Source organism: Gopherus flavomarginatus, chromosome 8 (assembly GCF_025201925.1).
Source record: "Gopherus flavomarginatus isolate rGopFla2 chromosome 8, rGopFla2.mat.asm, whole genome shotgun sequence".
In the NCBI taxonomy this organism is placed as follows: domain Eukaryota; kingdom Metazoa; phylum Chordata; order Testudines; family Testudinidae; genus Gopherus; species Gopherus flavomarginatus.
In genome coordinates this window covers 54,718,877-54,733,020 of record NC_066624.1, presented here as the reverse complement: position 1 = coordinate 54,733,020, position 14,144 = coordinate 54,718,877, and positions in this window count along the sequence as shown.

Here is a 14,144-nt window from a genome sequence, read left to right as displayed (position 1 = left end):
ATCAGGTTGGCCAGGCATGACCTGCCCTTGGTGAATCCATGTTGACAGTCTTTAAACCACGATTTGAGGACTTCAGTAACTCAGACATATGTTAGGGGTTTGTTACAGGAGTGGGTGGGTGAGATTCTGTGGCTTGCATTGTGCAGGAGGTCAGACTAGATGACCGTAATGGTCCCTTCTGACCTTAAGTCTATGAGTCTATGAGTCCCTCCATCCTAGGCTGAAATGGGGCATGGAGCTCAGAGTTTAGAAAGACTGAGAAGCCATGGAGATGGGACAGGAATGGGAGCTGCTCCTGAAACAGGGCTTAACTAAGGAAAGTTCATAGCCCAGTTTGTCCAGACTATTCCCCAACTCCCGCTCTGATCTATCTGCCTTTCCTCTTGCTGAGCAACTCCACACTGAGGCTACATCCTCAATGCTGGTATTTAGATGACTAACTCCCCTTACTCCCTTTGAGGCTCTGGTTGCATGTGTATGGATCAGTGCCACGTGCTGGGGTCTCCCCACATAGGGCACATCCATGCCCACAATCCCAATGCAAGGCACTTTGAAGTGGCAAGTGAATCCTGGCCTAGCACTGTGAGTGGCCTCCCGGCCAAGGGTCCCAGCAGTCACACAGCTCCTCATCCTTGAGAAGAGATGAGTCTACCTGACTGAGAAAGGGAAGAGCAACTTTGCGCACCAGCTCGCCACCCTAGGGAGAAGGATTTTAAATGAGGTTGTAAGGGGCAGCTGATAAAAGCTCACAGGTCAGTACCCACCTTAACAGAAGGTTAGATTTTGGGGGAACATGGAAAATTACAACAAGGTCATAAAAACAACAAGAGGGGAAAGAGTGGAGGAATCTGCTTGACATCTTAGATGTCCGTACACAAATGAAAGGCATGTGGGCAATAAACAGGAAGAATTGGAAGTATTAATTTTGTAAGGTAAATTATTCATTAATAGGCACCACAGAGACTAGGGGGGATAATCTCATGACAGAAATATTGGTATAGAGGGGTACAACTTGTTGAGGAAGGACAGGCAGAGTAAAAAGAGAGGAGAGGTTGCATTGTACATCAAGAATATATACACCTGTTCTGAGGTCAAGAAGGAGGTGGAGGCAGACCAGTTAAGAGCTCTGGAGTAAAGATAAATAGGGTAAAAAACAGGAACTACATCATGGTAGGGGTCTGCTACAGACCACCAAATCAGAAAGAGAAAGTGAATGAGGCATTTCTAGAACAGATAACAGAATATCCAGCACGCAAACCCTGATAGTAATGGGGAATTTTAACTATGGAGACATTTGTAGGAAAAGTGATGTCAAAACAACAAATTTCCAATAAGTTCTTGGAGTGTGTTAAGAATGACTTCTTGTTTCAGAAAGTGGAGGAAGTAACGAGGGATACATCTGTTTTAGACTTGATTCTGCCCAACAGGGAGGAACTGGTAGTGAATCTCAAGGTGGAAGGCAATTTGGGTGAAAGTGATCATGAAATGATAGATTTCATGATTCTAAGGAAAGGAAGCATGAGTAGGGTCACCAACCCTCCAGCGTTGTCCTGGAGTCTCCAGGAATTAATCTTTAATTCAAGATTATGTCATGTGGTGAAACCTCCAGGAATATGTGCAACCAAAATTGGCAATCCTGAGCATGAGAGCAGCAGAATAAGGACTTTGGACTTCAAAAAAACAGACTTTAACAAACTCAAAGAACTGGCAGGTAAGGTCCTGTGAGAAGAAAATCAAAGGGAAAACAGAATTCAGCAGAGCTGACAGTTCTCAGGGAGACAATACTAAAGGCACAATTGCAAAGTATCCCAATGCGAAGGAAAGATAGGAAGAACAGGAAGAGGTCAATATGGTTCCATCAGCTCTTTCATGACCTGAAAATCAAAAAGGAATCCTACAAAAAGGGGAAACATGGACAAATTGCTAAGGAGAAACAAAACATGTAGGAACAAAATCAGAAAGGCTAAGGCACAAAATGAGTTCCAACTAGCAAGGAACATACGCGGCAATAAGGAGAGACTCTTTGAATACATTAGTGCAGGGGTGGGTAAACGTTTTGGCCTGAGCATATGGGTATGGAAATTGTATGGAGGGCCATGCTCACAAAATTAACAATTCAGTGATGTAGAGTTTATTTCTGTTTTAAAAAGATACATTAGGATGTTTTGTTGAAAAATGGTGACTCAAATTGTACTCCTTGAACACCGTGATGCTCCCCTAACTGCTGCCCTTATTTCAAACTGCTGTTTTACAAGATTGCACACACTGTGAAAAAAATGGACCCGCTCTGTAGCCTGGATTTGTTGGACATCAGTGCCCCTGACAATTTTGAACCATAGCATTCTAGCCCAGATCCAATATGGATGGACAAGAGGAGACAGAGACAGGTGTAAACTCACTTGTAACTTTATGCCCCACCCTCCTCCCAAAAATGGTGTATTTGAAGCAGTGAGGTGAAGTCGCACCTGCAGTGTGGCTCTGTGTGTGCAGAAAGATGGTAGAATTGTGAGTCGGGGGCTGAGGAGTGCCAGGCAGAGCGGAGCAAGCCCCCAACCCTGGCTTCCTGGCCGGTGCACTGGGTGGAGCAGAGCAAGCCCCCGACCCTGCTCCCCAGCCAGAGCGCTGGGCTGAGCAGAGCAAGCCCCCAACCTTACTCCCTAGCAGGAACTCGAGGGCCAGATAAAAAGGTCTGCTGGGCCAGAGGCAGCATTAGGGGCAGGAGAAAGATGAAGGAAAATGTAGGTCCTCTAATTGGCAGGGAAGGAAATTTAAGAACTGATGACATCAAGAAAGCTGAGCTGTTTAATGCCTATTTTGCTTCAATCTTTACTAACAAGTTTAATGGTGAACAGATGCTCTACATAGTTAATATTAACAAGCGGGAAGGGATACAAGTCCCTTGGGGGAAGGGATAGCTCAGTGGTTTGAGCATTGGCCTGCTAAACCCAGGATTGTGAGCTCAGTCCTTGAGAGGGCCACTTAGCGATTTGGGACAAAAATCAGTACTTGGTCCTGCTACTGAAGGCAGGGGGCTGGACTCAATGACCTTTCAAGGTCCCTTCCAGATCTAGGAGATAGGATATCTCCATTATAAAAGTCAAATAGGAGAAGAACAGGTTAAAGAGTATTTGAATAAGTTAGATGTATTAATGTCAACAAGGCCTGATGAAATTCATCCTGGGGTATGTAAGGAACTAGCTGAAGCAATCTTGGAACCACTAGCAATTATCTTTGAGGGAGGTCCCAAAAGACTGGAGAAGGGCAAATATACCTGTCTGTCTTTAAAAAGAGGAACAAAGAGGACCAGGGAATTATAGACCAGTCAGTTTAACATCAGTACCTGAAAGATATTGGAGCAAATTATTAAACAATCAGTTTGTAAGCACCAGGAGGATAATAGGGTTATAAGGAATAGCCACTATGGATTTGTCTAGAACAAATCATGTCAAATGAACCTAATTTCCTTCTTTGACAGGATTACTGGTGTAATGGATGGGGGAATCAGTAGATGTGATATATCTTGACATTAGTAAGGCTTTTGATAAGTCCCACACAATATTCTCATAAGCAAACTAGGGAGATTTGGTCTAGATGAAATTACTGTAAGGTGGGTGCACAACTGATTGAGAGACTACTCAGGGACTAGTTATCAATCGATAGTAGTCACACTGGGAGGGTGTATCTAGTGAGATCCCACATGAGTCAGTCCTGGGTCCAGTGCTATTCAATATATTCAGTAATGGAGTAGATAGTATGCTTACAAAACATGTAGCTGACACCAAACTGGGATGAAGATTGCAAGTATTTGGAGAACAGCATTAGAATTCAAAATGACCTTGACAAATTGGAGAATTGATCTGAATTCAACAGGATGAAAGTCAATAAAGACAAGTGCAAAGTACTACACGTAGGAAAACTCAAAAGCACAACTACAACATGGGGAATAAGTGGCTAGGTAGTAGTACTGCTGAAAATGATCTCGCACTTATAATAGATCACAAATTGAATATGAGGCAATGAAGTGATGCAGCTGTGAAAAAGACCAATACTCTGGGGTGTATTAACAGGAGTGTCATATGTAAGATATGGGAGGTAATTGTCCTATTCCACTCAGCACTGGTGATACCTTAGCTGTATGGTGGCCAGTACAAATTGTCCAGGAGAAATTGGAGAGAGTCCAGAGGACAGCAACCAAAATGATAAAAGGTTCAGAACACCTAACTTATGAGGAAACGTTAAAAACCTGGGCATGTTTAGTCTTGAGAAAAGACGACTGAGGGGAAACCTGATCACTGTCTTCAGATACGTTCAGGGCTGTTCTAAAGATAATAGGGGTCAATTGTTCTCCATGTCTGCTGAAGGTAGGACAATCAGTAATGGGCTTAATCTGCAGCAAAGGAGATTTCGGTTAGATATTAGGAAGAACTTTCTAACTCTCTGGGTAGTTAAGCTCCGGAATCAGCTTCCAAGGGAGGTTGTGGGATCCTCATGCCACAGAGTGCACCTCAGCTTGTGCATCACTGCCTGGCCCATTGGAGTGGCCTCTTACTCACAGCAAATGCACTGGCCATTGCTTTGGGTATCTTTAATCTTTAGATTCCAAGCATTACAACAGTACAGGCATATCAGGAGTAGCCTCTCACCCAGCTTTCTCTCCACACCCAGCTCCATCTCTGCACTCTCCCACTTTACTAGCTGTTTTCCACATTATAGATCTTCTCCTTATTGAGCTAATTACATCATTAGCCTCACTATTGCCCCCAGGTGTCAACAGTCCCCACCATAACAAGCTAATTGACCTAATTAAGCCTGTAATCTCTGTTAGGCAGTTCCCTAAGTGACTAGGGTGCTACAACCAGCACTCTTTCACACCCCATGGTGTTTAAGAGCAGGCTGGACAAACACTGCCAGGGATGGTCTAGGTTCACTTGGTCCTGCCCCAGTGCTGGGGGCTGGACTAGATGACCTCTCGGGATCCCTTCTAGACCTATATTGCTATGATTCTATGATTCTCACCCTTTGCTTGTATAGGGACCATGGCCAGAAATCCCAGCCAAGTGGACAATGTTGGAGCCCACTGCTGCCCATGCTGGGACCATCTTGCTCCCTCCCTTTTTGCCTGTGAGGCCACAGGGATATCTGGCCCATCCCACCAGCATCAGTGGAAATCACACAGCAGGGGCTGCTGGATGGTGACCCCAGCCACAGAGACAGAACTGCACTGCAGGGTAGTGGCCTGCATGGTCCCTCCCACCTGCTTCTTACTGCCACCTGGGATCTCTTCCTCTACCATGCTGCTGGAGCCCAGCCCCGCCAACCTGCATGTCCTAGCTGTGGGCCTGGGGTGACACTGATCTGTGGGCTTAACAGGCACACAATACATACCTCTCTGCAGCTCCAGGAGGAGCTCTCACCCAGTCAAGAGGAATTGTCATCTAGTAGAGCAGAGAAGGAGAGGACTCCTGGGTCCTATTCTTGGCCTTTCCGCTGCTTCCATATGTGTCCCTACATGAGTGGCTTTGATCCCTCTGTGCCTCAGTTCCCTATCTGTTACATGGGGCGATGAGCATGGGGGCAGGTCTTTGGGCACCAATATGTGAGGCTTTCTGAGATGCTAGAGCCAAGTGCTTCCCCCGAGAGCCCTGTATTGCCCCACCATCATCAGGGATTGAACATCTTAACTAGCCTCCAGGTGGCTGGGGCTGACCAAGGGTCTTTCAGACGGGGAAGTCCCTTAACACCCCATCCACTGGGTCTCTCTACACCACAGCCAAGGCATGATCCAGCTGCCTTGATGTTAGATTCCCACAATGGCCATTGGGGTCTGCTCGCCAGGCTGGACATTAGAGGACAGGTGATGACTGAGGAGGAGGAGGTCCCTATACTGAGCTGGAGGGGCATAAGGCTGTGCCCTCCTGAACTTCTCCCAGACTGAGCCCAGAGCTCCTTCTGCCCCATCACAGCCTGGGCCTTGGAATGCCAGGTGGCTACCTCTTATGTTGATGCTTCTCCCATTCCAGCTGTCCTTGTCCCAGGGCCTCTGGATCACAAAGCCCATGCTGAGACTGGCCTGCCACATTGTCGAGTATAGTGCTGACCTGATGCCAGCCCCAGAGGAGTTGGGGGGGATGGAAGTGAGCCCTAGCAACTCCCTCTGTGGGGCTGACCAGCCCTCTCATGTCACTCTAGGGAACATCAAGTCCTGCTGGGAGCAGGATATTGCTCAGCATCACAGCCAGCCAGGTCTCCTCCCCACCTGCCATTCTCAAGTCAGGCCTTGATGAGGGACCCACACGCCACCGGGCAGTCAGGATGACACCCTTCTGGAGGATGGTGGGCAGCAAACCACTAGGAGCTTACTGCCGGCACGGCCTGGAGTGCAGCACCAAGATGTGCAGGTGAGTCTGGAGCTCCGGGGGAGCGCTATTATTCCAGCCCTGGACTTTCCACCCCACTCTGCTGGTGCCCCTCAATCCCAATCTGCAGCTCCCTGCTAACCGAGCCCTGGGCTCCCCACATGCACAGCTCTGCCAGTGCCCCTCAGTCCGAGCCACAGCCCCTTTCTATTCCAGCCCTAGGTTCCCTGCACCCCCCCAGCTCTGCTGGTGCCCCTCAGTCCTGACCCATAGCCCCCTGCTATTCCAGCCCTGGGTCCTGTCCCCTGCACCCTAGCTCTGCTGGTGCCCCTCAGGAGGGTGGTTGGAGCTGGGGACTGGGTTTAGGCCTTTTTCTACAGTTCACTCTGTTGAGATGGGGGCACTGAAGTTGGGTGTGCAGGGAATGGAGATGAATTAGGGAGCAGAATGGGGGCATGCAATCAGGAGATCCCGCTGCCCAGGGTATGGGGGTGATGTACTCTCCTCCTAGGCTCACGGCTGCTTTGCCTTCCCAGGAACGGGCACTGTGCTTCCCCACAGTACGAGTGCTGAAAGCTGGAAGCTGATGCAATCCTGGCTGGATACAATGCTCCCCATCTACCCCCAGGCTCAGAGCATCTGCAGACTGGAGGCCATCAATACTTGCCCCTGGAGTAGGACTGTGAGACACATGACCCAGAGCCCTGCAATCACCACTTGGATGTGAGGGCTCCAGCCTCCCCACACAGGTGGGAGTGTGTCCCAGTTTCCTCACATGCACCCTCAGTGAAGGGGAAAGTATTCATAGTCCCAGTGGGGGTGAATTCCAAGCCTGACCCAGCATCCCCCCAGCAGCAGCCATCTCGGGGGCTCCCACAGTGAAGCCTGCACAGACCTAAGCTGCTCGCAGGGACTGCTGTTGCTCCTGATACTGAATGGGGGCTGAGAGTGCAGGGATGACCCCAACAAGAGCTGGGAGACCAGACCCTTCCTTGCCCCAGCATTGCTCTGTGCAAGGAAAATTGGGACTCTTAAAGGAGCCACATGCACAAGTGGTTGCCACTCTACAGGGGCTGAGATTCCTCCTCAGAGCCAGCCCGAAGGAAATGCTCCCATGACCCTACCCAGCAGAGGGATCTTTTTTGTGCCTTCCTGCCAAGCCAAGCAAGTGTCCCACCTGGGGGTCCCTCTCCTTCCGCAGGGGCTGGGCAGACTCCCAGCCTGCCCCTGGGGACAGGCTCTAGGTGCAGACTGGAAGTCTACTGGGGGGATATCTTGCTGATCTGGGGGTTCCCACACTCCCCCATTGCAAGGTGATGGGCAGCACCCAAACTTCCCCTGCAGGGACCCCAGGGTGGCACCTGGGGTAAACATGGACTTTTTATTGGATCACCCAAGGCTCCTGGCTGGCTGTGTCACCTGCAGCGCACTGGGCGTCCCAGGTCTGCGCCTCATAGACTGTTTGAACCTACGCTGCTTGCTCAAACAATAAATGCATCTGGCCTGAAAGTCTGTGACTTCCTGACTCTTTCTGAAGGGAGCAGAAAGCAGTCGCTCCCTGGTTTCCCCAGCAATGCAGTCCTGCAGCTGATCAGGTCTGGCCAGCTGTGCCTAGGAGCTGGGATGTGTTAGTCGCCATCAGGGCTGGGCAAATACCCATGTCCCCCAGCAGTCCCTTGGCTGCAAGCTGAGCTCCTTTGGCCTGTGTTCCCAGGAAACATGCATTAATGGGACCATTCTAACGCACAGGTTTGTTGGCAGGGTGCGTGGGAACAGCAATGTGGAGAATATCAGCAGTCGGCAGAAGGCCAGTGCATGACCGCTTGGTTTCCACAAGCTCCCCCACAGCCAGTTAGGGACTTGGCCTCTGTGCTGTCTGAACTGCAAACACTGCGGGCTGGCAGGCCCAGGCCATACCACTTTAAAGAGATAACTGAGCCAATAGCACTGGGTCCGCTGATGTGGCTTAGCTGAAAAGCCAAAGAAACACGTCCCAGGCCGACAGAGAAGCACCTGTGCCAAGTGAGGCAGGGGGATAGTTTCCTGCATGTAAGGCCTGATCCCGAGCCGTGCTGAACTCACCCCACATGGCCTAAGTGTGCTCCGCGACAGTTCTTTGCCCAGTTCTAAAGGCACCGTGTCAGCTTGGCCTGCTGCACTACTCCAGGGACCAATGCCAGCCTGGAAAAGGTGGAGTTGTGGCACTTAGGGCAGCAGTAGTGCGCAAAGCATTTTGCACTGTAAGGTATAGCCACATGCTGGGGATGTGCCTGCCCAGCCCTGGGGAGAGACTGACCTCAGGGGGTGCTGTTACTATAAGTAATGCTGCTGTACAGCTGCCCCCCTCCCTGATTCTCTAACATGCTTTGCATGGCTTTCCATTGCAGAGATCCTGCCCCACATGGGACTGGGGCTCATGCTTTGGGTCTCAATACATGTCCCAGGTTCCAATACCCCCCACATGCCCACAGCAAAGATTCAGGTGACACCGCCCCCCCCCCCCCCCCCGCCTTCAGTACGGATGGTCTCCAGTCCAGAACAGATGCTGCTGTAAGTTTGCTCCCATCACTTGGCAGTAGGGTGTCAAGGCATCCGGTTTGCTGACTGGGCTATTAAAGGCACAGCAGGGCCCGGGGCTAAGGCAGGCTTCCTATCAGCCCTAGCTCCACGCAGCTCCTTGAAGAGGCTGCCAGGTCACTGCAGCCCCTAGATGCATGGGCAGCCAGGGAGGCTCAGTGAGCTGCCCCCACCCCGAAGGCTGGCTCCGCAGCTCCCATTGGCTGGGAATCACGACCAATGGGAGCTGCAGAGGTGGCACCTGTGGCCATGAGGGCAGCCTGTGGAGCCTCCCTGGCCGCCCATGCATCTAGGGACTGCAGGGACGTGGCAGCTGCTTCCTAGGAGTCACAGCAAATGCTGCCAGGACCCCCTACCCCAAACCCTCTCCCGTGCCCCAATCCCCTACCCCACCCCAGGGTCCCCTCCCACATGCAAATTCCCTCCCAGAGCCAACCAGCCCCAACATCCCAACACCCTGTCCCAGTCCTCTCCTACACCCCAAACCCCTCATCTCCAGCACCACCCCAGAGCATGCATCCCCAGCTGGAGTCCTCATCCCCCTCCTGCACCCCAACCCCCTGCCCTAACCTGGAGCCCTCTCCCGCACCCTGAACCCTTTATTTCTGACCCCACCCAGAACCAGCATCCCCAGCCCAAATCCCATACCCCCTACACCCCAACCCCCTTCCCCAGCCCGGAGCTCTCTCCTGCACCCCAAACCCCTCATCCTTAGCCCCACCCCAGAGCCCAAAGCCAGAGGCCCCCCCCCATGCCATTCCCCTGCCCCAGCCCAGTGAAAATAAGTGGGGATGGGGAATGGAGCGAGCGCGAGCGGGATCTCCGAGAAGGGGCAGGGCAAGGGTGTTTGATTTTGTGTGATTAGAATGTTGGCAACCCTGCTTGGCTTTGGCAGGCTGGCACAAAACAGGGCCCAGGGTTCCAAACTGCAACTTCCCATTTGCCTGGCTCCAGTGCAAGGGCTGTGATTGATGTGCTTGCACTGCCACCTGGTGGCTGATCTCAGCAGGTTCAGCTCTAATCTATAAACTCCCTTGAGATGGTTTGTGCAGTCACTGGGCTGTGAGTTTCTTAGTGCTGAGCAAGGCTGCTCCATCCCCAGCACAGAGATTCATAGAGTCTAAGGTCTATGAACAGGAGCTGCTAACAGGGAGTTTCGCAAGGGAGTTTGGAAGGGGAGTGGGAAGCGGGCAAAGGCCCCTTGCTATTATTTGTGTTTTAAAACCTATAAACTAAACTACAGTCAAAACTTTTTGCTTTAAACAACCCCTTCATTAACTAGGAGACAATGCAGGCAGACCCCCAGCGGCAGAGTGGGGGCTATCCAGTTTATTGCGCTGAGTGCAGCATGTATGATTACCTGTCCTGTGGGTGAGTGGCGTATGTGTGCAAGTGGTGCAAGGAGCTCCTGGCCCTCAGAAATCGCGTATGGGCTTTGCAGGCCAGGGTGGAGGAACTGGAACAGCTAAGGAGGCAGAGAGGTATGTTGATGAGGCTTTCCAGGACACTGTAGAATTGTCCTACCTCCGGTCAGACAGGCCCTGCACTGTTGAGAAGGATGAAAGGCCCAGGGAAGCAGAGCAGTCTACGGGAGCAGAGAGAAACCGTCCCATAGTTGGGACCCTCCATCTAGATGGTGTTGGGGTATCCTCTCGCACTGAGGTTACCTCTCCAGGGGAGGGAACACCAGTTACTAGGAAAAGGCAGGGGTTAGTAATGGGAGATTCAATCATTAGAAACATAGCTGGGTTTGTGATGACCGGGAGAACTGTATGGTGACTTGCCTGCCTGGTGCGAAGGTTGCAGATCTCTCGAGGCATCTAGACAGACTTATGTGTAGTGCTGGGGAGGAGCTGGTGGTCGTGTTACATGTAGGTACCAATGACATAGGGAAGGGTAGGAGAAACGTCCTGGAGGCCAAATTTAGGCTGTTAGGGAAGAGACTGAAATCCAGGACCTCTATGGTGGCATTCTCAGAAATGCTCCCAGTTCCGCGCATAAGGCCAGGTAGGCAGGCAGAGCGTCAGAGTCTCAATGCGTGGATGAGACGATGGTGTAAAGAGGAGGGGTTTACATTCATTAGGAACTGGGGAAACTTTTGGGATGAGAGGAGCCTGTACAGGAGAGATGGGCTCCACCTAAACCAAAGTGGAACCAGACTGCTGGCTCTAAACATTAAAAAGGTTGTAGAGCAGTTTTTAAACTAGGAGATGGGGGAAAGCCGACTGCTGCAAAGGAGCATGTGGATTGGACAGAGACTTCTCTTAGGGTATGTCTACACTACGGGATTATTCTGATTTTACAGAAACCAATTTTTTGAAACAGATTGTATAAAGTCGAGTGCACGCGGCCACACTAAGCACATTAATTCAGCAGTGTGCGTTCATGTACCGAGGCTAGAGTCGATTTCCGGAGCGTTGCACTGTGGGTAGCTATCCCATAGCTATCCCATAGTTCCTGCAGTCTCCCCTGTCCATTGGAATTCTGGGTTGACATCCCAGTGCCTGATGGGGCAAAAAACATTGTCGCTGGTGGTTCTAGGTACAGCCTCACCCCTCCCTCCATGAAAGCAGCGGCAGACAACCATTTCACGCCTTTTTTCCTGGGTGAACTGTGCAGACGCCATACCACGGCAAGCATGGACCCTGCTCAGCTCAAGACAGCAATCATGGACGTTGTAAGCACCTCATGCATTCTCGTGCAGTCTATGCTGAATCAGGACCTGCAAAACCAAGCAAGGAGGAGGCGGCTACGGCAGCACAGCGATGAGAGTGATGATGACATGGACACAGAATTCTCTCAAAACACGGGCCCCTGCGCATTGGAGATCATGCTGATAATGGGGCAAGTTCTAGCCATTGAGCGCTGATTTTGGACCTGGGAAACAAGTACAGACTGGTGGGACCACATAGTGTTGCAGGTGTGGGACGATTCCCAGTGGCTGCGAAATTTTCGCATGCGTAAGGGCACTTTCATGGAACTTTGTGACTTGCTTTCCCCTGCCCTGAAATGCCAGAATACCAAGATGAGAGCAGCCCTCACAGTTGAGAAGCGAGTGGGGATAGCCCTCTGGAAGCTTGCAACGCCAGACAGCTACCGGTCAGTCGGGAATCAGTTTGGAGTGGGCATTGGTGAGGCCTCATCTGGAGTACTGTGTTCAGTTTTGGGCCCCACACTACAAGAAGGATGTGGAAAAACTGGAAGGAGTCCAGCGGAGGGCAACAAAAATGATTAGGGGGCAGGAGCACATGACTTATGAGGAGAAGCTGAGGGAACTGAGATTGTTTAGTCTGCAGCAGAGAAGAATGAGGGAGGATTTGATAGCTGCTTTCAACTACCTGAAAGGGAGTTCCAAAGAGGATGGATCTAGACTGTTCTCAGTGGTACCATATGACAGAACAAGGAGTAATGGTCTCAAGTTGCAGTGGGGGAGATTTAGGTTGGATATTAGGAAAAACTTTTTCACTCAGAGAGTGGTGAAGTACTGGAATGGGTTACTTAGGGAGGTGGTGGAATCTCCTTCCTTAGAGGTTTTTAAGGTCAGGCTAGACAAAGCTCTGGCTGGGATGATTTAGTTGGGAATTGGTCCTGCTTTGAGCAGGGAGTTGGACTAGATGACCTTCAGAGGTCCCTTCCATCCGATATTCTATGATTTTATGATTCTATGAAGTCTACTGTGGGGGCTGCTGTGATGCAAGTAGCCAAAGCAATCACTAAGCTGCTGCGACGAAAGGTAGTGACTCTGGGAAATGTGCAGGTCATAGTGGATAGTTTGCTGCAATGGGATTCCCTAACTATGGTGGGGTGATAGATGGAACCCATATCCCTATCTTGGCACCAGAGCACCAAGTACATAAACCGCAAGGGGTACTTTTCAATGGTGCTGCAAGCACTGGTGGATCACAAGGGACGTTTCACCAACATCAATGTGGGAGGTCAGGAAGGGTTCATGATGCTCGCGTCTTCAGGAACACTACTCTGTTTAAACAGCTGCAGCAAGGAAATTACTTTCCAGACCAGAAAATAACAGTTGGGGATGTTGAAATGCCTATAGTTATCCTGGGGGACCCAGCCTACCCCTTGATGCCATGGCTCATGAAGCCATACACAGGCAGCCTGGACAGTAGTCAGGAGCTGTTCAACTACAGGCTGAGCAAGTGCAGAACGGTGGTAGAATGTGCATTTGGACATTGGCGCACATTACTGATTCACTCAGACCTCAGCCAAACCAATATCCCAATTGTTATTGCTGCTTGCTGTGTGCTCTACAATCTCTGTGAGAGTAAGGGGGAGACCTTTATGGTGGGGTGGGAGGCTGAGGCAAATCACCTGGCCGCTGATTACGCGCAGCCAGACACCAGGGCAATTAGAAGAGCACACCAGGGAGCAGTGCGCATCAGAGAAGCTTTGAAAACCAATTTCATCACTGGCCAGGGTACAGTGTGACTGTTGTGTTTGTTTCTCCTTGATGAAAACCCGTCCCCTTGATTGACTCATTCCCTGTAAGCAAACCACCCTCCCTCTTCCATTACAGCTTGCTTTCTAAGGAAATAAAGTCACTATCATTTAAAAATCATGCATTCTTTATTAATTGATTATAAAAAGAGGGAGAGAACTGACAAGGTAGCCCGGGTGGGGTTTGGGAGGAGGACAGGAGGGAAGGAAAAGGCCACTGAAAAAATTCAAAATAATGACTGCCTTTTGGTTGGGCTGTCCACTGGGGTGGAGTGGGTGGGTGCATGGAGCCTCCCCCCACGTGTTCTTAGACGTCTGGGTGAGGAGGCTATGGAACTTGGGGAGGGGGGAAGGCAGTTATACAGGGGCTGCAGCGGCACTCTGTAATCCTGCTGATGTGCCTGAAGCTCCACCAGACGCCGGAGGATGTCAGTTTGATCACACAGCAGCCCCAGCGTTGCATCACGCCTCCGTTGATCTTCCTGCCGCCACCTCTCATCTCCAGAGTCTCTCCTCTCCTCACGTGCGTCCCTCCTGTTCTCACGTTCACTGGCATCTTTCCTGTACTTTGATACCACGGCCTTCCACTCATTCAGATGAGCTCTTTTATTGTGGGTCACTTCCATGATTTCCGAGAACATTTCATCTCGCGTCCTTTTTTTTTTGCCGCCTTATCTGAGATAGCCTTCGGGACGGAGGAGGGAGGCTTGAAAAAATTGCAGCTGCAGGAGGGAGGGAAAAAGGGGAGAGAAGTAT